This window comes from Tenrec ecaudatus, chromosome 11 (assembly GCF_050624435.1).
Source record: "Tenrec ecaudatus isolate mTenEca1 chromosome 11, mTenEca1.hap1, whole genome shotgun sequence".
In the NCBI taxonomy this organism is placed as follows: Eukaryota; Metazoa; Chordata; class Mammalia; order Afrosoricida; family Tenrecidae; genus Tenrec; species Tenrec ecaudatus.
In genome coordinates, this window is record NC_134540.1 from 47,267,711 (window position 1) to 47,291,673 (window position 23,963).

General features: G+C 42.2%; 1 protein-coding gene across 1 annotated transcript in view; it reads right to left on the bottom strand.

Moving 5' to 3' along the window:
- The window catches only part of VWA8 (von Willebrand factor A domain containing 8), a 405,888-nt gene that overhangs the window by 366,838 nt on the left and 15,087 nt on the right, over positions 1-23,963 (bottom strand). The window lies entirely within an intron of this gene.

Consider the following 23,963-nt stretch of genomic DNA (forward strand, 5'->3'; position numbering starts at 1 on the left):
AGCGAACACCTAGCTTACCACACCATGTGGACTCCTTGATAGAACACAGCATTGGCCAATGCGCCCTTGACCTTGTGGACAGCCTACTGATGTGACTTATATTAGTCATGTTGTAGGAAGTTTACCCACGTTCAATGCTCCTTTTCCATCACCATAAAAATAAAGAAATGACTCACCACTACCCACCAAATGGGGAGGATCCCTAGTGGTGTAGCAGTTAAGCACTCAGCTGCTAAACAAAAGGCTGGCAGTTCAAACCCACCAGATGCTCCACTGGAGAAGGAAGTGGTATCTGGTGTCTGCGGAGGTCACAGCCTGGGAAACCCTCTGGCAGTTCTGCTCATAGGGCTGCTGTGAGTCAGCTCCGACTCAGCAGCATCTAGTTCTCGAAAATCACACCCACGCTCACCCACCACCACTCCAGCTAACCGTTAACAAGCATTGGTCTCTACATCTCTGCCTGCTCTTGCCATTTCTTAAAAGTGAGGTCATACAATATTTTCCTTTTGTGATGGACTTATTTCATTCAGCACAACAATCTCCAGGCTCCTCCCTGGTGTACCTCTCTCCGGAACTCATCGTTCCTGATGGCCTTTCCGAGTAGTAGTATGCGTCACTCAGATGAACCCCATTTCGTTGGCCCCCTCATACCGTGATGGTCTAGGCTGCTTCCTCCTTTTCATTCTGGTGAGTAATGCTGCGCTGAACAGAAATATGCCCACATGTGTGCGGACCACAAGTTTGGAATCCCTAGGGTAATCCGTATCACTTTTGTCCTGGCATATTCAAAGGCTATAAAATAGTGTCATTAAAATAATCTAACTTATCCTTCTCCATCCATAGAATCAAACTGGCCAGAAATGTAAAGATTGAATTACTTTTTTTAGATTTTCTGGGTTGAAGTTTCCTCATTTTCCAAAGAGTAGTAAAACTTGTTATCACTAATATTTAGTCACTCTGATACGTTTCATTTCCCAAAGAGAGGCAGTAATACGTATTGAGGAAAGTTATGCTTCTTTTTCAGTTCCTAGGTCAATGAGAACCAGGTACGGAAGGATTAGCGGGTCCCACCCCTCCCGCCTACAAAGATGACTTCTGCTCTTAGCCCTGGGTCTGGCGCACACCCTGGACACCAGCCTCACAGCATGTGTTTGGTGGTTATGGTTGGGCTACAGGGTTTACACCTTGAAGGAATAAATGTGAAAGAAACCCAATATGAATCGTAGTCCTCACTGGTAAAGGCAGTAAAGGCGTTCCGGGAGGTCTCATTTACTCAGCACCAAACCCACTGCCATCCAGTGAATTCTGACTCAAAACAACCGCATCAGGGGAATACAACTGCAGGAGAAGGTTTCCAAGACTGTACTGTTACAAACGTGGACTGACACATCATCCTCTTGCAGTGTGTCTCGGGTGGATTGGAACCACTAACCTTTTGACTAGCAGCCTAGAGCTTTACCACTGTGTCAAGACTCTTATTGACCATAGTCGCCTGCAAAATCACTCAAGCAGGATCCGCACCCAAGTTCACCACACTCTTCCGTATTTCCTCTGTCTACGCAGAATAACACAGTGTCCTAAGAATGGCAACTATAGGTAATTTCACTGCGTATTCATGTTTACCTACAGAATGTCACCTGTCATCTATGGTATTTCGCACAGTTGGAGAGACTGAATATCAAGGTAGGGAATGAGAGAGGGGCCCAAATGCACTGCATTTAGATCCAACGTCTTCATTGTTTACATTATCTACTAAGCAAAGAAATTAAGTCATCCACACAGCTATGCCCACGGAGACGCAGTCTATGCTTAGTATCAATAACCCCAGCCCAAACCAAACGCACTGCCATGAAATCCCTTCCAACTCAGGACCGGGGAGAAAGAACTGCCTCTGTGGGGTTCCGAGAGGGCAATTCTTTACAGGATGAGGAGTGGAAAGCCCCAGCTTTCTCACATCGGATCCCCTTAAAGTGAGTAAGCACTTTTAAAAAGATGCAAATTATGTTTTCTAACCAAAATGGAATTAAATTCAAATTTAATACAGAAAATCTTCCCAAAAATCCCAACTATGTGGGAATGAAGTACCCACTTCTAAATCACCATGGATCAAAGGAGAAATCAGAAAGAAAATCACACAGACTTGAAACTGCATTAAAATGAAAATATGAAGGTCCCGCAAAGTGTTAAAAGTCACGTAAAACGTAAAGGATAAACTTTTCCACAGCCCTCTGACGCCTTCTCCTACATGTCCCTGGATTCATGCCATGCCACTGAAGCAACACGCGGAGGCGATTTGATAGCCTGTAGCACAGCGCTGGGTCTCAGCCAGTGGGAACCGGTTGTTCCACAGAACCTTACTGGTTGTTGAATTCAGAGAACCAGTTTTTAAAATGGCACTGATATGCAATTGGGGTTCTCCCTAAGGTCTGGGCAGCTGCCCACTGTGGAAATCACAAGTGTACCTCCTTTTCTCTGTTGAACGCTCATCTGTGCAACAACACATTCTAAGCACACATAGGTGTGTCCGTTCCACCTGTAGGCATAAAAACTTAGACGGGACCATGCTTGTAGAAAAAGAGAAGAATAAAAAAGAAAAAGAAAGAAAAAGAGAAGAATATTTCAAGTGAAGATGCCAATCAAAAAGCAATATGAAAATACTATAAATAATAGCTTCATTGTTCTTTTTCAGTTATTATTTAATACTTCTCATTAATAATTTAAAGTTATTTCTTACAATCTAGTTGTGTATAGCTCTTTTATTGTCTTTTATTTAAGTATTAACTTTATAAAATAATAAACTACCTTTCAGTATATCTTTTTTATAGACTGTGTTAGTCCAGGTACACTAGAGAAACAAATCTAGGGAGACGCATGTGTGTAAAATTGAACTTTATATCAAAGGGCAATTGTATATTGGGAAAACACTCCAGCCCTGTCCAGATCAAGTCCTTAAGTCCAATAGTAGCACATGTGTCCAATACCAGTCTATAAATTCCTCTGCAGACTCACACAACACATACAATGATGCCAAATACAGGATGATCGCAGCCAATGGTGAAAAGTTTTGTGGATCCAGTGGCAGTGGAACCATCTCAGTGCTGGCAGGGGTCTCCACGTGGGTCCTCCAGCTCCAGGGCTCTAGTTCCATCAGTGTAGCTATATGTGTCTTGTCAGCAGGAAGACGAAGCAGAGAGTCTTGGTCTGGCTTCTAGTGAGCTATTTATCTCCATAACGCCTCCAAATGAGGTCATCAAGCTGTGACATGATTGACAGGCTAAACCCCATCCCTTTTCAAGTTGACAGGAGATTCTGTAACTGCCAAAGACCACATATAATAAAATCATATATGTACCTAACAGGATAAAATTAAAAAGCATACAATTCATTATGTGACATCGTTATTTAAACATAATATTCTGTAAGTGAACAAAACAATAGTCTATGCTTAACAATTGCAGTTAAGTGAACACCCACACCATAATCCTATCAACATATTTCCCCACCTATGCATGTTATAAACCATCCACTTCATGCTTTTATCCACCCAGTTTTATGGATCCAATTTCTATTCTGCCCACTTATATATCCTTAAAACAGTCATTAGGACAGTAAACCAGTTGTTAAATTATTGGAATCCCACTACTGATGAAGCACCTATATTAGGGAGGGAAAAATGGTTTCAAATGGATGGCTTCTTTTTTTAAAATTAATTGTGAATTGGGTGGAGGCTTACAAAGCAGATCATCAGTTTTATATTCAACAATGTATAACATACGTTGTTTTAACTCATTACTGTAATCCCCTAATGTACCATAACTTATCCCACTTCCTCCCTGTGTTTCCTGTTTTCAGTCCTACTTTCCTAAGTCTCTGAACTCTGTGTAAAAGCTGCCCCTGTGAGCGCAAGTAGTTGGCTATTCTAACACAGGAGTGAATTCATTTCCAGACCTGAAGTGTAACAAGGGGCCACAGTTCTGAATTCCACCTGATCTGATCAGTAGATAAGCTTCTGTCTTAAGAAATTAGAAAAAAAGACTTAATGAAACCCCAAAATAAGAAATGATATAGATCAGAGTTTAAATCAATGAAATGGAGAATATTTTTTTTAAAGCTGTGTTTTTTTTTTTAAGAACAGTATCATTGAGAAAACTCTAGCCAGGAGAATCAGAGAAGGCAAAAATTACCCAAAACAGGAATGAAAGAAATGACCTAACTAAAGATATTACAGATAATAACAGAATATGAGAATACTCTGCTCAATTTCATGCCAATCCATATTGCATTAGATGAAATTGACAAATTCCTTTAAACATATGAATCAGCTTTTCTTGAGTTGACCTAAAAAGAAAAGGGATAAGGTGAATAACACTACACGTATGAAAGAAAGGGAATTTGTCGTTAAAAACCTTCTCACAAAGAAAACCCCCAGGCCAAGATGGTGTCACTGCTGAATTTCCCCTAGTATTTTTTTTAATATTTTTTATTATTTTTAAATTTTATTTTTTTTGCCCTTTATTTTATTTTTTTTGTTTTGTTTTGGTTTTTGTTTGTTTAACAATTTATTGGGGCTCATACAATTCTTATCACAGTTCATACATATACATACATCAATTGTATAAAGCACATCTGTACAGTTTTTGCCCTAATCATTTTTTCTCCTCTTTTCTTTTTTTACATTTTATTAGGGTCCCCTAGTATTTAAGGGGAAAGACCAGCTTTATAGAAACTCAACCAGAAAACCGAAGGGGATAAAAATCCTTCCCGATTCATTCTACAAGGCCAGCATACCCTGCTACTAAAACCTACACGCGCACTACAACAGACTTCTCGCATACATCTACATGGCAAAATTCTACAAAAGAAACCACGAATATACATTGTGAAAATCGCATCATGACCAAATGGGGCTGATGCCAAGAATGCAAAGTTAGTGTGATATCTGAAAATCAATGTACCACATTAGCAGACTAAAAGCCACATGATCAGACCAATGCACATGGAAAAGCACTTGACAAAGCCCAACATCCTTTCCTAATTATGAACTCCCAGCAAATTAGGAATAGAAGGAGATGTCCTCAACCCGAAGAGGCAAAGCACAGGGAAACTTACACCTAACAGCATACTTAACGTTGAAAGACGACAAGCTCGCCTCCAGGGTCAGAAAGAAGACGAGAATGTCCCTCTCTCACCACTTCTGTTCAGCAGTATCCGTGAAGCATTAGTGAGTGCAAAAACGGAAAACATACAGGAAGTAAGAAACATGCAGATGATAAAGAAAAAATAAGAATTGCTTTATTCCTATATGATCGTCCATACAGAAACTGGGATATTGTAAAATCAAGCTTTAGAATTGATAAGTGAGTTTAGTAAGATGGCAGGATAAAATTTTAATATACAAAAATCAGTTGTGCTTCTATATTGGAAGTTCAACAGCCATTTACGATAACATCAAAAAATAAGAACTACTCAAAGGAGAAAGATAAAGTACATACAATATCTACACAATGAATTGCTGAGAGAAATTTAAAGAAGACCTAAATAAGCAGAGAAGCAGGGATACATTGTTTTTAGGGCAGACGTGTCTGTATCAGTAAGATACCAATTAGCCCCAAATTCACTGTAAAAATCCGATGGAATTTCATTCAAAATCTCAGGATACATTTTTTTGTAGAAATTGACATGTTGGCTCTGAAATTCATGTAGAAATACAAAGGGTTCAGAATAGGGAAACTCTCTTGTAAAATTACAAAATGAGGGACTAACATTGCCTACTTACAAGACCAATTGTAAAGCATTCAATAGTACAGCGGTTCACATCAGGATAAACAGATAAACCCATGAAAGAGAAGGAGTCTAGAAATAGAGCTCGATACACCTCGCGCTGGCTGTGGAGTCGGTTCCTGTGGAGTCGGTTCCGTCTAATTGCGACCCCATGTCCAGCAGTACCATCCTCACCACTGTTCTTGGGTCTGAGTCGTTGTTGCAGCCATTGCTTCAATCCATCTCACTCAGCTCGAGTGCTGACCTTACACTTCAGTAAGCATGACGTCCTCCTTCAGGAACTGGTCTCCTGATAGCACAGCCAGAGTATATGACATGAAGTCTCGCCATCCTACTTTCTAAGGAGCACGCTGGCTGCACTTCTTCCAAGACAGATTTGTTGGTCCTTTTGGCAGTCCATGGCATTTTCAATATTCTTTGCCAGCACCATAATTCAAATGCATTGACTCTTCTTCGATCTTCCTCATTCCAGGTCCAACTTCCACATGCATATGAGACGACTGAAAATATGATGGCTTGAGTCAGGTACAACTTAGTCCTCAATGTAACCTCCTTGCTTTTCAACTTTTTTAAAGAAGCCTTGTCCACCAGATTTACCCAATGCAATGTGTCATTTGATCTCTTGACTACCATTTCCATGAGCATATAGACATTGATTTTTTTTAATTCCGTGAAAGGATCATCTTTTCAACAAACTGTGCTGGAAAAATTAGACACAAGTGTATGCAACAAAGTAACTTTGATTCATACTTTGTACTAAATACAAAAAATAACTTAAAATGCACGTGAAACATAAACATGAATTGACAGGCAAGAAAACTCTAAGCACAGAACTAAAGAAGAACTTCTTTGTGACCTTAACAAAAGCAAAATTCATAAAGGTTAAAAACTGACAAAGTGAATTTTACTCTTAAAGAGAGTAAGACAGCTATAGATAGGAAGAAGATATCTGTGACATTATTATATCTGGAATCTATCAAGTAATTTCAACACTTACATAAGAAAACAAACATTTCGGGGGGAGGAGGTACAAAAGGTATAAGCAGACACATCCAAAAAGACAAGCAAATGGTAAGAAAGTACATAAGTAGAAGCTGGACATCATTTGTCACAAGGAAATGCAAAATCAAGCCACTACATACTTAGTAGAGTGGCCAAAATGAGAGAGACTGACTGCAACAAAGGCTAGCACGAATGTGGAGGCATTAGGTTCTTATGTATTGAAGGCAGAAATGTAAGATGAGAAAACGTCTTCGGAAAACAGGACAGCAGTTTCTTAAAAAGTTAAATATACATCTACCATAGGATTCAGGGCTTCCACTCCTAGGTATTTATACAAAAGAAACCAAAAGTCAGATATACATGAATATTCATAGGGGGTTTATTTGTAACAGCCCCAACGTGGTACCAATCCAAATATCCCATGAATAAGTGAATAAATACACAAACTGAATCACATCCTACACAGACCTGCTGAAACCAAACCAACCCAGATTGCAACAACTCCCAATTCAGAGCAGCCCCATGGGATTGGGTAGAGCTGGCTCATAGGGTTTCCAAACTTGTGAGTCTTCTTGGTAGCAGACTGCCACATCTTTCTCTGCTGAGTTCCGACCACTGTTAGCAGCAGCCAAGCGCTTTCTCAACAGGCCAGCAGGGCTGCTAACGGAATACTCCACAATACAAAAAGAATAAACTAATTAACACATGCAACATGAAAGAATCTCAAAACAATTACGCGGACTGAAAGAAGTTGAACAACATCTAAAGAGACTACATATTACTATAACATCTAAAGAGACTACATATTATATGATTATATTTATATAAGATGATAAAAATTCCAAATAAGTTTGTGGGGTCAGAATGCAGGTAATTGGTCCCAGGGGTCAAGCGCCCAGAGAGAGCACCATAAAGGAGCACAGGTAAACTTGCAGGGGTGCCGGATTTGTTTGATCATTATTTCAACTGTGACTTTTACAACGGTGTGAAGTCATACACCACAGATGTGCAAGCTAGTTAATGTAAATTACAGCTAGTAACACAGTTCTTTAAAAGATTAAAATGTTACATAATTAAAAGTGCTGTGTATCATAAAGATAATGGAATATTTGAGCTTTACCTTTTTCAATGTTTTCCAAGTTTTCTTCATTGATCATGTTTCGTTTTTGCAATAAGAACAAAATATCACCAATTCAGTACAATCCTCACAATCACTGCTATGTTTGAGCCCACTGTAGGAAGGAGATGCTTTGTCATCGACCCTGCCCAAGCAGTGTCCTTTTCCATACACTACACCCCCCGGAAGACCTGACCAACCCCGTGACAGCAAGTCTCACCATACTCACTTGTAGGAGCAGCCTGGCTGGATTTCTCCCGAGACAGATTTGTAATTCCAATACTCTTGACCAGCACCAGAGTGCAAATGCATCATTCCTTTCCAACATTCCTTACTTAGTGGCGGATGACAAAATAACGATGTATAAATTACCAAGGGCACATGAGGGAGGGGGGAAAGGGGAGGGAGGGGGAAAAAAAAGAGGACCTGATGCGAGGGGCTTAAGTGGAGAGCAAATGCCTTGAGAATGATTGGGGCAGGGAATGTATGGATGTGCTTTATACAATTGATGTATGTATATGTATGGATTGTGGTAAGAGTTGTATGAGTCCCTAATAAAATGTAAAAAAAGAAAAGAGGAGAAAAAAATGATTAGGGCAAAGACTGTACAGAAGTGCTTTATACAATTGATGTATGTATATGTATGAACTGTGATAAGAATTGTATGAGCCCCAATAAATTGTTAAAAAAAAAAGAAAGAAAGAAAGAAAAAATGCATGAGACCATGGAATTGCAGAATCATCTCGAGGGTGGTACATGTCGTTTTGGGTGCATTTGGTAGACCAGGCTCATTTGGTTTTTCAGTAGGTGAGGTTTACCCTCGTCCTCAAAGTGATCTTCTTGTTTTTCAACACTTTTGAGATCTCTTTTGCAGCAAATTTGCATGTTGCAATGATATGTCATTTGATTCCTTGACTGCTGCTTCCATGGGCATTGATTGGGGAGCCAAGAAAAAGTAATTCACAACTTCATTTCTTCATCATTTATAAAGATGTTGCTTTCTCATTGGTCCTGTCGTGACAATTTTTGTATTCTCTGAGGTGGAATCCTAACTGAAAGCTGTAGTCACTTATTTTCATTAATAAGCACTCTGAGCTGAGCACTTGAGACTGACTGAGCACTTGAGCATAATTTAATATGCAAGAAGCAATTTTCAACTCAAACTCCAAAAGAGCTTATCTTTAAGGCTGCAGTTAAATGGTGGTAATTTACTGAAAGCATCTTTCCGAGAATTTTTCAGATCATACCAAATGAGTCAGAACTCTATAAACATAAATCATGAGCTTTTTATTTTCAGTCATTTATTATTTTGAGTCAGATCACAGGACAAGTCCTTAATAATGTATAAATTGGATGTGCTACTTATTTTAATGAATTTTTATTTGAAACATAGTTTTACATATTAATGGTTTTTGTTGACAATACAAGTCTAACACATGTGTTCTAAAACAAAGGAAAATCTAAACTATGTAAAAATAAATAAATGGCTGGTCTCTTCTCGCATTCTCTTCCAACTCAACCCCACTCTATTAATCTTTTTACTTAAAGGTTCATAGGTAAAAATTGAATTCATTGGAAATAATTGTGAATAATGGCTGAAGATACCACAAAATAGGTGTATTATAAGGCATCCAATCCTTTCTTTCTAATGAATTCATATTAGTTCTAGTTTTGATACTACTAAAAACACCAAAATGTTACACTATGTATGCATATACTATTCTTTTATACTGATTTTTTTTCTCTTAAATAGGTCCAGACCAAACTCACTGCCATTGAGTCGATTCTAACTCATAGCAATCATATGGGACATTGTAGAACTGCCCCTGTGGGTTTCCAAGATTACAACCCTCTGTGGGTACAGAAAGCCTATCGTTCTCCTGCAGAGCACCTGGTGTCTTCAAACTGCTGACCTTGCAGTTGTAGCAACCCAACCTCAAACCCACCAGAGCTCCTAGGACGTACAAAAGAAATTCCTACACTAAAATGCATGTGTATTTTATTTTAATAGTTATCATTTGGTTGTCTACTCCCATAAATTCACTACTGCCTTGGAATCTAGGGGAGAATTCTAGTCTGCCTTATAGGGCATATAAGTCAGAATCAACTCCATGGCCTGAGGGTGGGGGGATTTTTCCAGCAATGTATGGCAATGCCCATTTCCCGGCAACCTCATAAGGCATTTTCACACTTTCACCCCGTGCTACATTCCAAACCCAGATGATGAGTGAGAAATGGAACCTTCCTGAACACTGCGTGTCTCCTTAACGGTGAAGCATGAAGCCCTGGTGGCACGGTGGTGACGTGCTTGGCTGCTAACCAAAAGGTCAGTGGCTGGAACCCACGAGCGCTACCTGGGAGAGGGGATTTGGGTTTCTACTCCCTTAATAATTAACAACAAAACCCAAACCAAATGCCATCGAGTTAATCCCAATTTATAACTCACTTTCATCCAGTTGATCCCAACTCATTGCAACCCCATATATGGTTTCCAAGCCTGTAAATACTTATGGGAACAGACAGCCTCGTCTTCCTCCCTCGGAGCTGGCTCCCCGGAGCTTGAGGCCAGCAGCCCAGGCTTCCCGACAGCATTACCGGCGTTCTTTTTCCAATTCATAACAACCCTATCTAGAGTTTCTAAAACTGTACATTTTTTCTGGAGGCAGACAGCCTCATTTTTCTCCTGCAGAGAGGCTGGTGGGTTTGAACCACTGTCCTTGTGGTTACCAGCCCAATGCCAGCCAGCACCACCACGGTTCCTTCCCTTAGTGGTTGCAGCCCAGGAAACGCGAATGGTGCCGTTCTAGTCTGTCATTTAGGCGCGCTCTGGGTCATAAAGGAGCCCTGGGGGCATACTGGCGATGAGTCGGGCTGCTAGCCACAGGTCCGCAGTTTCCAACCACCAGCTGCCACTCCAAGGGAGAAAGATGACGGTTTCTTCTTCCTTAAAATGCCGCACTCGGAAGCCCACAGGGGAATTCAACCAGGTCATACCGAGTCTCTGTGAGTCAGAATCGACTCGACGCAGTGAAAGATTCAGAATCAACTTGACAATACAGAGCAACGACTATTAACTACGGTTAGAACGTATGTTCAGATACTTATTGGCCATTTTTAAACCCTTCGCCAGTTTTCTATTAGATCATGGGAGTTTTCTTATCCACATAAAGGATATCAATCCTTAACTATTATGAGAAGCTTCAAACAGTTTGTGGGAAAATTCCATATTTTAATTCCATTTTCCCCATAAATTTTTAAAAGTCCTATCATATCTGTTATGAAGACATTACAAATATAATTCTTAAATAAAGTTTTACTACTTGAACTCGTTTCCCCATTTAAACATGTTATTTTTTTTTTTTAAACATTGTATTAGGGGCTCATACAACACTTATCACAATCCATACATAGACATACATCAATTGTTTAAAGCACATCTGTACATATTTTGCCCTAATCATTTTCTTTTTTTTTTTTTTCTTCTTTTACATTTTATTAGGGACTCCAACAACTCTTACCACAATCCATACATATACATACATCAATTGTACAAAGCACACCCATACACTCCCTGTCCCAATCACTCTCAAGGCATTTGCTCTTCACCTAAGCCCCTTGCATCAGGTCCTCCTTTTTTCCCCCCCTCCCTCCCTTTTCCCCCCTCCCTCATATGCCCTTGGTAATTTATACCTCGTTATTTTGTCATATCTTGCCCTAATCGGGGTCTCCCTTCCCCCCTTCTCTGCTGTCCCTCTCCCAGGGAAGAGGTCACATGTGGCTCCTTGTAATCAGTTTCCCCTTTCCAACCCACTCACCCTCTACTCTCCCAGCATCGTCCCTCACTCCCTTGGTCCTGGAGGTATCATCCACCCTGGATTCCCTGTATCTCCAACCCTCCTATGTACCAGTGTACAGCCTCTGTCCTATCCAGCCCTGCAAGGTAGAATTCGGATCATGGTAGTTGGGGGGAGGAAGCATCCAGGATCTGGGGGAAAGCTGTGTTCTTCATCGATACTACCTCACACCCTAATTAACCCATCTCCTCTCCTAAGCCCCTCTATGAGGGGATCTCCATTGGCTGACACTTGGGCCTTGGGTCTCCACTCTGCACTTCCCCCTTCATTTAATATAATATATATATACACATACATATATACATATACACATAAATACACATACATACACACACTTATATCTTTTTTTTTTTTTTTTTTTGCATGATGCCTTATATCTGGTCCCTTGGGCACCTCGTGATCGCACTGGCCGGTGTGCTTCTTCCATGTGGGCTTATTTGTTTCTGAGCGAGATGGCCGCTTGTTCACCTTCAAGCCTTTAAGACCCCAGACACTATCTCTTTTGATAGCCGGGCACCATCAGCTTTCTTCACCACATTTGCTTATGCACCCATTTGTCTTCAGCGATCCTATCATGGAGGTGTGCAGTCAATGATATGATTTTTTGTTCTTTGATGCCTGGTAACTGATCCCTTTGGGACCACTCGATCACACAGGCTGGTGTGTTCTTCCATGTGGACTTTGTTGCTTCTGAGCTAGATGGCCGCTTGTTTATCTTCAAGCCTTTAAGACCCCAGTCACTATCTCTTTTGATAGCCGGGCACCATCAGCTTTCTTCACCACATTTACTTGTTCACCCATGTTGGCTCCAGCTGTTGTGTCGGGAGAGTGAGCATCATAGAGTTCCAATTTAATAAAAGAAGGTATTCATGCATAGAGGGGGTGTTTGAGTAGAGGCCCAAGGTCCTTCCGCCACCTTAATACTTGACCTATAAATATAGACACAAAGATCTATTTCCCCAACCTCCTATATATATTTGCATGTACTTGTCTTTGTCTAGACCTCCATGAATGCCCTTTGACTCCTAGCTCTTTCCTCCATCTCCCTTGACCTTCCTCCTGCCCTACTACCATGCTTCATTGCCACCTGGGCTAGAGTATACCTCTTCTCTAAGCAACCTTACCCTTGATCATTTCCCACCAGGCCTGCCACTCCCCCTTCTCTACCCTTTGGGGTCCCATGTTTTTCCCTTGTCCCTGGGTTTGTTAACACCACTTCCTTACCCCCCCTACCCCCCACCCCAAGTCCCCCCGGAACTGTCGGTCCCGTTGTTTTTCCTCCAGATAGTTCATCCAGCCTGTCCTATTCAGACAGACCTGTGGAGTCACTAACATGCACGAAAACTAGACAGAGGAACACAAAGCAACAGTATATAACCGGAAAACAAAACAACCAAAACAAACCACTGAAAAAGAACAGAACAAAACAGTTCACAAGAGAAAAGGAACCCTCCTCCACTGCTGGTGGTCGTGCAGATTTGTACAGACACTGTGGAAAGCAATCTGGCGATACCTAAAGAAAATGGAAATCGATCTACCTTACGACCCAGCCATCCCTCTACTGGGCATATACCCGGTTGAAGCAGCAAATAAAACACGACCAGTCATATGCGCTCCAATGTTTATTGCGGCACAATTCACAATAGCAAAGACTTGGAAACAGCCTAAGTTTCCATCGATAGACGAGTGGATTAGCAAACTTTGGCACATACACACAATGGAGTATTATGCAGCATTGAAAAGCACCGATGAGCACATGAAACACGTTATTTCATGGGAAGAGCTGGAAGGAATTATGCTAAGCGAGGTAAGCCAGTCCCAAAGGGACAGGTACAACATGAGTCCCCTGAGGTAAGTACAATCAGCATGACAGAAATGGGGCATTAATCCACCCAAGGGGAGGGTATTGTTTATATCTCCACAGGGAAAGTGGGACCAGACTTCAACCCAGTGTCGCAAGGTGTGAATGCAGTATCCCGGCGTGGAGGACGGAACCGGTGGAGAGGTCTGGGAGGCAGGCCCCAGCACCATAAATTAAGTGGATTCCTGCCCCTCCCCCGAAAAGAACTTGTTCCAAAGGACGACATTGACCCTGCAGCTATGGGAGATGGTCATATTTGACCAGAGCACACGGGAGCAGATGAAGGGGCAGGAGGAGAGAGTGGAGCACAGCCTGGCCCACCAGGCCGTGATGATGATGTTCCTGAGTAGAGCAGCCAGTCCACAGAGAGAACAACATGGCTGGCCCTACTATGAGACATGATGCCCCTCAGTGACTAAGGGCGATACAGGGGACAGCACCGGAGACACAGTGTGGGAATTGCACCTGACCTGATCCCACCACACCGAGGCAATGCACTGGGGGAGTGCAGCGGAACAGCAAGGGAATGGAGTGGCAAGGTCCCCAGGGAATGCTGAAAGTGGACTTTGGGGCCAGGGCGTGGTGCCCCAACAGACTGGACTGGAAAACGCTCCTAAGGGCCAGCAAAGATCCCTGAACTAACTACAAGCTTTTCTCTTGTGAACTGTTTTGTTCTGTTCTTTTTCAGTGGTTTGTTTTGGTTGTTTTGTTGTCCGGTTATAAACATGTTATTAAAGCAAAACAAGAAACCGGTGGCCACAGGCTTGATTCTGCTCCCTAGGCCAGGGGGAGTTTCGAGACTGTCAATCATTCTAGGAGTGGCCAATGACGTCTTTCTCCCAGGACTCCCCTGCACGCCCGCCCTTGCATTTAACAACCCAGCGCCTACTGCACATGGCTCCAAAGCTTCAATAACACGAAAGAGCACTCCAAGTAGCAGAAAGTAGCTGGAGCAATTAAATAAAACAGACAACAATGAAATGTAAGCTATCTTAATTAAGCAACTGAGCGCTTACACTGAAGCCAGGAATTCGGCCTCAGATAAAGCTTGCTCTAGACGGGCTAGGGATCCCTTCTCTCACTCGCTGCCACCGAGTCACTTCTGACTCAACGGAGCCAGGGACCCTGCAAGGGCAGCCTCTGTGTGTTTCCGAGGACGGCACTCTTCAGGACTGTAGAAAGTCTCATCGCTCCCGGAGGTCACTGCTAGGTTGGTTCAAATCGCTTTTTGTTTTCCATTTGAGAGTTCTATTCCTCAAAACACTTATTTAAAAAAATTTTTTTTAAACCCACAAAGGCTATCCTTTTCTCACAATAAAATCTCTTGGAATAAAAAGCAATTTTTGCAATGAGGCAGATCTTCAGACTCGGGAGGTTTCCTTCTCAGCTTTTCTTCAAACTCTGCTAAGTCAGGGAAATGGAGGTGACGCCTCCCAAGAGCCTTTTCCACAACCTCGGTCCCTGGGGCCACTGAAAGTAGCAAGGACTGCAGGGATGGTCCTGCATCAACTGCATTTATACAAAAGTCAGTGTTTGTCCATGCTCTTCTGTCATCTAGGACTTGGACAAATTTCTTAAAACTCTTAAAAGACAAAATTTCTCCTCTTCGGAAAAAAATTTTTTTAACCCTCAATTCTGTTGACTTTATGGTCCAGCTAGCTAGCCATTTTCATAGCACCAAGGTTGCAATTCTTGTGGAAAATCTTGGTGGGCCCCAATTGCTTGGGTAAGAGTTTGGTGTATCCCCTAAACTTTACATAAGCTCACATCTAATTGGTCCACTGCCTGCAACAAGGATGAGGTAAGGCCTCCAAAATATCAGTGAGATCATCTCTGTAGACGGCCAAGCCCGGGCATAACCTCCCAAGGGGGAAATGCCATCTTTGATACAAAGCTATAGCTTTAACTTCAAACACCAAAAACATCAAAGAATCTCCTTTCAAATACTGTCGATTTTGTCTAAACTTGGGATTAGGTTTTCACACAAAAGGGTCCAAAGTTACCCACTTCAACACTAGTAGGTCAGAGACAAGGGCATTAGCCAGTAAGTGGAAGTTTTCATCATTGAGGCAGGAGGTGAGGAGACCTAGATGACAGAAAAACTAAAGGGCCCTCCCCTGATCAATCTATAATGTGCCTGTGCTGGGCTGAGTGTAGGCGCTGGAAAGTCGTCGTGCCGTGCCCAATACTGTGAAGCCCAAGTCCTAGAAATGGGAAGTGACAAGTAGGCATTAACTCCATCAGACAGTTTGCTTTGATGAGACACTACTTTTGTGCAGTTTTTTATTTAGTTATAGACTTTCACTGCAGAAGATTTCATTATCAGTTACCAGGATCTCTACCAAATCAACTACAATAGATATTACATATAAATCTCAGGTTTCATATTGCAACACTATGATTTACATCTTCGTTACCAAGAAATCAATGATTTGCAGTGCTCTGAATAATCACTTTGATAAATGGAGAGCAAAATTGCACTTCCATGCAACTAACTCAATAAATTTCATACCATTCTTCATTCTAGACCAGAATTTATTCTAATGAAAATCAAGACTGAATAGAAAATTAAGTCTAAGTATATTATTTCTCAGGACGCTGATAATGCTCAGGATGCGCTAGAGTAGACCAGAGATATATAGAGACCTTAAATACATGAATGATCATAAATAAACTCTGATCTAAGAACATAATTGATTATAAACTCTAATCTAAGAGCAGTTAGTTCTTATAACGTGGCCCTACTCCATACTTGCCCTCTAAAAGTGATCGCTAATGATATGAGGCTAAAGTGTCGTGAATAAACTGGATGATTCTTGGCGTCATCTAACTTAGAAAGAAGGGCATCTGGGGTCTTAAAGGCGTCTATTAAACAGACAGCCATCCAAATGAAGCGTCAGCTGAATCCACACAGGAGCACATTAGCCTGGGTAATCCAAGGAATATAAATTTAAATGTCACACATCAGAGGAAGAAATTGCATTCGAACTTAAATTCTGAGCTATGGCTACCAGTGAAAGCCCACAATCCATTTGCAGAGCCCCCGTGCAGATTAAGCCTCCACTGAGCTCCCTCAGAGAACTGACCAGGATAGGATAACTTTGCCCTCAGGCAGAGTGTATTGGAGAGTAAGTTACTGCCGATATCAAACTCAAACTCACTGCCATCAGTCACAGAGGCTTGTAGGGCGGAGCTGAGCTGTCCCTTCGGGTCCCCAAGTATATGACTCTATGAGGCTTTGTGGAAATGTGTGGCCTCATCTTCCTCCCAAGGAACCGTTGGTGGATTTGAGCTGTTGACCCTGCAGTTGGCAGCCAAGCACTTGATGGACTATGCCACCAGGCCTCCTACGGCAGATACAGCTAAACATCTAATCGTGTTTTCCCTTTTGAGCCAAATTTAATTTGTTCTAGTTTTTATTAGCTTATTATGCTTTCTTTAGGAGTGAAGATTTTCTGTGTTTTATTTTACTCTAGTTGGGGTGTCTGGGAGGTTTTTGTTTGTGTGTGTGTTCGTATGATTTGCATTATATGAAATCCAAACCAAAACCAAGCTCACTGCCATTGAGTCCATTCTGGTTCATAAGACCCTATCAGACAAGGAAGAACTGTGTCTGGGGGTTTCCAAGACTGTAGCCCTTTACGGGAGCAGAAAGTCTCATCTTTCTCCCATGGAACAGCTGGTGGTCTCAAACTACTGCCCTTGTGGTTAATAGCCCAATGCGTAACCATTATGCCACCAGGGCTCCTATATGAAATCTAGGATAGGTAAATCTGCTGCACTAATAACTGGATTAATAATTTCTTGTTAGCACAGGGGCGATGGCAGAGAAATGGGGAGCTAAGAATAAGGTCAAGGGAGGCAGGGAACCAGCAGCAAAGGTGACTATATAACCCCACTCGAGGGGAACAAATATCAGAATTGTAGGGGACAGATAGAGTGGACAGTGCAAGATAGGGAAAAATAATAATTACAATAGCTGTAAGAACAAGGGTTCCTGGGGGATAGGGTAGGGAAATGAGGGAATAAAGGGAAGCTGCTATCAAGAGTTTAAGAAGAAAGAAAATGTTTTTAAAAAGATGGTGGCAGTAATTATACAATTTTGCTTGATCTAATTGAATTATTATAATATCTGTTAGAGTTCCCAATAAAATTATTTAAAATAAATAATGACACCTGATAAAAAACAATAGAAATGTTATTTAAGATTTTTTTTAATGGAGGTGATGGCAAGGTGGGGTAGAAAGGGGAAATTGATTACAAGGATCTACATGTGACCTCCTCCCTGGGGGATGGACAACAGAAAAGTGGGTGAAGGGAGAAGTCGGACAGTGTAAGACATGACAAAATAATAATTTATAAATTATAAAGGGTTCATGAGGGAGGGGGGAGAGTGGGGGGAAATGAGGCGCTGATACCAAGGGCTCAAGTAGAAAGAAAATGTTTTGAGAATGACGATGGCAACATATGTACACATGTGCTTGACACAAGGAATGGATGTATGGATGGGGATACAAGGTGTACGAGCCCCCAATAAAATGATTTTTGTTAATTTTAATGAAGAAAATGTTCTAAAACTGATTATGCTTCTGATTGCACATTTTGAAATCCACTTAAGTCACTGAATTGTAGGACACGTGAATTATATGTCAACTGTTAAAAAAAAAAAAAACTAGGTATCCAAAGCTGCTTTAAAAGGAATGCCCCCTGAATAGAAAACCTGTGCTTTGCTAGCAATTAGTATTGTGGCCCCTTTCTTTTTGGTCCTACTTTCCTGGCTATAAAATGAGGGCTTTAAGGTGAATTATAATTGCTAACACTAATGAGAAAAATAATTGCTAGTAACTGTGTGAATTTCAAAGTATTGAGTATCTAAGAAGCAAAAAATGGTGTTATATTCGCTAATTTAAGGCCTAAATACAAAAAGAAAAGAAATCTGGTGTACAATTTCAACAAACATCATTTCAAAAGAAGTTTTTTTTAAAGCAAAATAGAAAGGAAGAATCCATTAAAGTCCCAGAATAACCCAAACTCATATTCTCTAATCAGAACTATGAAGCCAAACAACTTTAATTTTCCAATTTGGAAACAGTTCCTGAGAGAGACCAAGCTAAGTCTGACACAGGAACACTATACAGTAAAAGTCTATACAAAGACAGGCAGTATTGTACAAATCTCCAACCACATCACGCACATGTGGGTACTTACAGCTTGGATTGATTTAGCTTAGACACTTCTACTACTTCAAGTTGAGGGTACTCCTAGCAAGTTTTCTCTTGCAATGCATACAACCACTAAGAAGGAAGACTGGTAGGCTTATACACAGGGTGGTCAGTACGATCATCTTTGCATATAAAATAAAAATACATCGGGACATTTTATCAGTAGTGTTATGAATGACTACAGAAGAAACTTTGATAAATGGATATCAAACAGTCTATAGACCATCCGACGGTAAGCTTAATGTAAACTCTCTTCGGGTCAATTACAAAGGGACATCTACTAACAGCTAACCACAAAGGAAATGAACATTTTTTATTCCATAAGGAAGGGCTGCCAGAATAAAATATAATAATAAAAACCATAACAAAAAATTGCTGTAAGCACGAAAATGTTGCAGTGGGTTTTATTGCTATTTGGGGGATTGGGTGCTTTTGTTTGGTTTTGGTGACAATTAATGAGTTTTGCTATATTTGAAAACACACGGTTTATATTTGGGAACTTGATCTCAGCCAGTCACTGTAATATCCTCCAGCAATTTGCAAAGTATGAAAATACATTCATTGTGAGAGAAAACCATATGTCCGGCCCCACTATGAGACACGACATCCCTCACTGGCCCATAGCCCTATGGGGGACATCAACTGAAGACACAGTGTGGGAATTGTGCCCAATCTGATCCCACCACACCAAGGCAAAACACTAAGGACGTGCAACAGAACAGCAAGGGAAACAGAGCAATGGAGCCCCCAGGGGATACCAAAAATAGACGTTGGGGCCAGGGCCTGGCACCCCATCAGACTCAACCGGAAAACACTCCTAAAGGCCAACAAACAGTCCTTGAACTAACTACACGCTTTTATTTTTTGTTGTTGTACTGGTTCTTTTTTTGGTCACTGGCTTTTTGTTATTATTGTTTTCTTTTCTTTTGTTGCTTGGTTTTCCTCTGTCTTGTTTTTGTGCATGTTATTATCTCTGCAGGTCTGTCTAAATAAGATAGGCTGGATGGGAAATCTGAAGGAGAACACAACGGGACCGATAGTTCCAGGGGGACATGGGACAGGGGGAGGTGGGGGGAAAGGAAGTGGTGTTAACAAACCCGGGGGCAAGGGAATAACAAGCAATCCAAATCGGTGGGGAGGAGGGTGTAAGAGGCCTGGTAGGGCATGATCAAGGGTAATGTAACGAAGAGGTGTAGCTGAAACCCAGGTGGGGACAGAGCATGATAGTGGGACAGGAGGAAAGTCAAGGAAAATAGAGGAAAGAGCTAGGCGGCAAAGAGCATTTATAGAGGTCTAGACAAAGACATGTACATATGCAAATATATATATGAGAATGAGTAAATAGATCTATGTGCCTATATTTATAGGTTTAGTATTAAGGTAGCACATGGACATTGGGCCTCCACTCAAGTACTCCCTCATTGCAAGAACACTTTGTTCTGTTAAACTGGCATTCTATGATGCTCACCTTCCCAACACAATTGCTGAAGACAAAGCGGGTGCATAAGCAAATGTGGTGAAGCTGATGGTGCCCGGCTATCAAAACATATAGCATCTGGGGTCGTAAAGGCTTGAAGGTAAACAAGCGGCCATCTACCTCAGAAGCAACAAAGCCCACATGGAAGAAGCACAGTCTGTGTGATCATGAGGTGTCAAGGGGATCAGATATCAGGCATCAAAGATTAAAAAAATCATATGATTGTGAAGGAGGGGGAGTGTGGGGTGAGGTCCCAAAGCCCATCTGTAGGCAACTGGACATCCCCTTACGGAAGGGTCAAGGGGAGGAGATGAGCCAGTCAGGGTGCAGTATAGCAATGATGAAACATACAACTTTCCTCTAATTCCTAAATGCTTCCGTCCCCCCCTCAACGTTCCCCCCCACCCCAAGTTCTACCCTATAAATCTGGCTAGACCAGAGGATGTTCACCGGTACAGATAGGAACTGGAAACACAGGGAATCTGGGACAGATGATCCCTTCAGGACCAGTGCTGAGAGTGGTGATGCCGGGAAGGTAGAGGGAGGGTGGGGTGGGAAGGAGGAACATATTACAAGGATCTACATATAATATCCTCCATGGGGGACGGACAACAGAAAAGTGGGTGAAGGGAGGGTGTAAGATATGACAAAATAATAACTTATAAATTATCAAGGGTTCATGACAGGATGGGAAAGAGGGAAGGGGAAAAATGAGGAGCTGATACCAAGGGCTCAAGTAGAAAGCACATGTTTTGAGAATGATGATGGCAACAAATGTACAAATGTGCTTGACACAATGCATGGATGTATGGATTGTGAAAAGAGTTGCATGAGCCCCAGTAAAATGATTGGAAAAAAAGAAAATACATTCATTGTAAACTTGTACCTAGAAGTTTAACAGTAGATGTTGTTTAAAGGTTCCTTTTACCCTTAAAGCTAATTTAGATATTCTTGTGAATTCTTCCACTTGATTCGAAAATCCCCCAAATGATTATGCACTGGTGATGGTGACAGAAAGTTCCTGCTAACCCCAGACAGGAGCCACTGACATTTTTAGAAGTGGGGAAAAAAAGATGGGGAATGTTGTCCTCTGTTTAGGAGCCCTGGTGGCACTGTGGGATAAGCCTTGGACTGCTAACTGCAAGACCTGAGGTTCGAACCCATCATCCGCTCTGCAGGAGAAAGATGAGGCTATCTGCTCCCACAAAGATTTACAAGTCGTAAATCCTCCCTGGGTCGCTGTAACGCGGGATCGACCAGGCGGCAGTGGGTCTTAGGAAGTTTGGAATCCTGTGTCAGAGGCGCCCATGCTTGACTAGCTGAGAAGGAAAAGTCTGACCTTCCCACTGTGCAAACACGTTCGGTTTGACCTTGAAAGAAGAGTAAGCCTATCTGAGAGCCCACTGCTGTTGGTGACCCTCCGTACAACCCAATAGAGGGAACATTGGAGATTACATCTGAACGGCCTGCCCAGAAGGCTTCATATTTCAAGGATTACCCTGTAAACAGAGTCAATGTTGTCAGCATCTCTCTAAAGGTGGCTCCTAGCAGCCGTTAGTCAGCCCCGGCCTCAGCATGAGTCTATGCATTTCATTTAGAGGAACCCGGTGGCATAGTGGCCCATAAACTGCCCTGCAAAGCCAACAGTTCAAGCCCACCAGTTACTCCTCAGGAGAAAAGTGAGGCTGCTGTCTGCTCCCTTAGAGATTTACAGCCTCGGAAACCCTATGTGGGGCCCCATGAATCAGTATCAGCTCAATGGCAGTGGGGATACTTCACTTCATCCTTAAATGAGATCCACGAAGCTGGGACCCCTCTGGACCAGCAATTCAGGGGATCATTGACTAACCCCGTCCCACAGCTAGAAATTAGTGGAGCCCAAATTTTAAATATGATCTCCATCTAAGTAGCAGTTTCTCCCCAAAATTCAAAACTACATAAGAGCGTTTCTACTGGCTATGAAGCTTGGATATTAATCCTTACCTCTGAGGTTTATCGTATAAAGTTAGCTACGAAAAAGGGGGAAAAAAGTTAACTATGATCTTAATTTTTGTTAAAGGCCCAGAAATAAGGAGAACTGTTTTTTCCTTTTCTCTGTTATCAGCTACCCATAGCACATAAGATATTATAGACTGATTTTGTCCGTTTTCCTCCAGCAAATTATAACAAGAACTTGTTACTAGAGTTTCACCTCTGAAAAGAAAAGCCTGCCTATTATGATAATATGATTAGGCACAGCTATTAAATAACCAACATTAAAAATAAATGTTCCTAACTCCCACTTCCAGTTAGGATCAAGAGAGTTGCAAGCGAGCTTCATTTCCACCCTAACAACGAGAACAAGCCAGCTAGGTTATGGAAGTCACCGTTTCTGAAAACCTCGCACGCACCCAAGGATGCAGAGACGCGTGAGCGAACTATTCTAGGAGCCTGGAGCCTTTTGAGGGCAGAATAGATCCTCCCTGGTGGAAGGTGGACAAGAAGACACAAGCCCACCTGCTACCCGGCACCCTGGCCACCACGGTGGGTTCGAGCACTGAGCAGTGACGGGCACGGCGGCATTTGGAACCATTCTGCTCCTCGGCCTCCAGTGAGGGCACCGGTGAGTACAATTTTTTCAAGTGAATTTTATTGTGTATGAATTATATCTCAATGACGCTGATACTTTTTAAAATCCTAATGAGTTCCCATTAAAACCTAACACAAAGAACAAACAAACAATCAAAAGATCCTCTGCCCCTGAGCAGATTCTGCGGCCTGGCAACCCGAGAGGTTAAACAGAACGGCTCCCTAGGATTTCCAAGGATGTGAGTCTCACAGGAGCAGAAAGCCTCATCTTTCTCCTGAGAACCAGACAGTGGTTTCAAACTGTTGCCCTTGCAGTTAGGAGCCCAATGTGAAACCCACTATGACACCAGGGCTCCTTGATATCTAGCAGAATGAGTAAACTAAAAAAAAACCCCAAAAAACAGAAATATCAACATTAGAAAAGATGTAAAGAAGTGACATTTCACAACAGGGCTCTTCCATCCATGCCTTCAAGGATCCCCGGTGGTGCAGTGAGTGAGCCCTGGGCAGCTAACGGCAAGGTTCCGCAGTTCGAAACCAACAGCCTCACAGTAAGATGAGCTTTTCTGCTCCTGTAGAGACTTACAGTTCCAGAAACCCACGGGGTCAGGTCTGCTCTGTTCTATTGGGACGCCAGTAGTGAGAAAGGACTTGAAGACAATGAGAGTGAGTGGATCTAAGTCTCTGTAACTCCCTCCACTCCAGGGTCTAGGAGGGATTATGCAAATGGAGGAGACACATTCATGGAGGGATTGGTCAGTTTGGGTCGCCAAGACCAGCAGCACCAGAGGCTGCAGCACAAAGACCTGGAGTTGGAGCAAAGGAGCCACGCAGAGGGCAAAAGCGGAGGCGAGGCGGCCGTGGGATGGGAAAGTGGCGCAGAAATGAGACTGTGAGGCTCAGCAGCAGGCTGGCTTGTGGCCCGCAGAGGAAGAGGCCTAGGGACCACGTGGCTGAGCAGCTGTGGACCAGAGAGAGATTAGGCAGCTGGCTCAGGAGAGGTGTTGCTATGGACCAGTTACTGGAGGATCCTTGTTTCCTGATCCTGGCTGTGGTGACCTGTTAACTTCGCTCATAACCC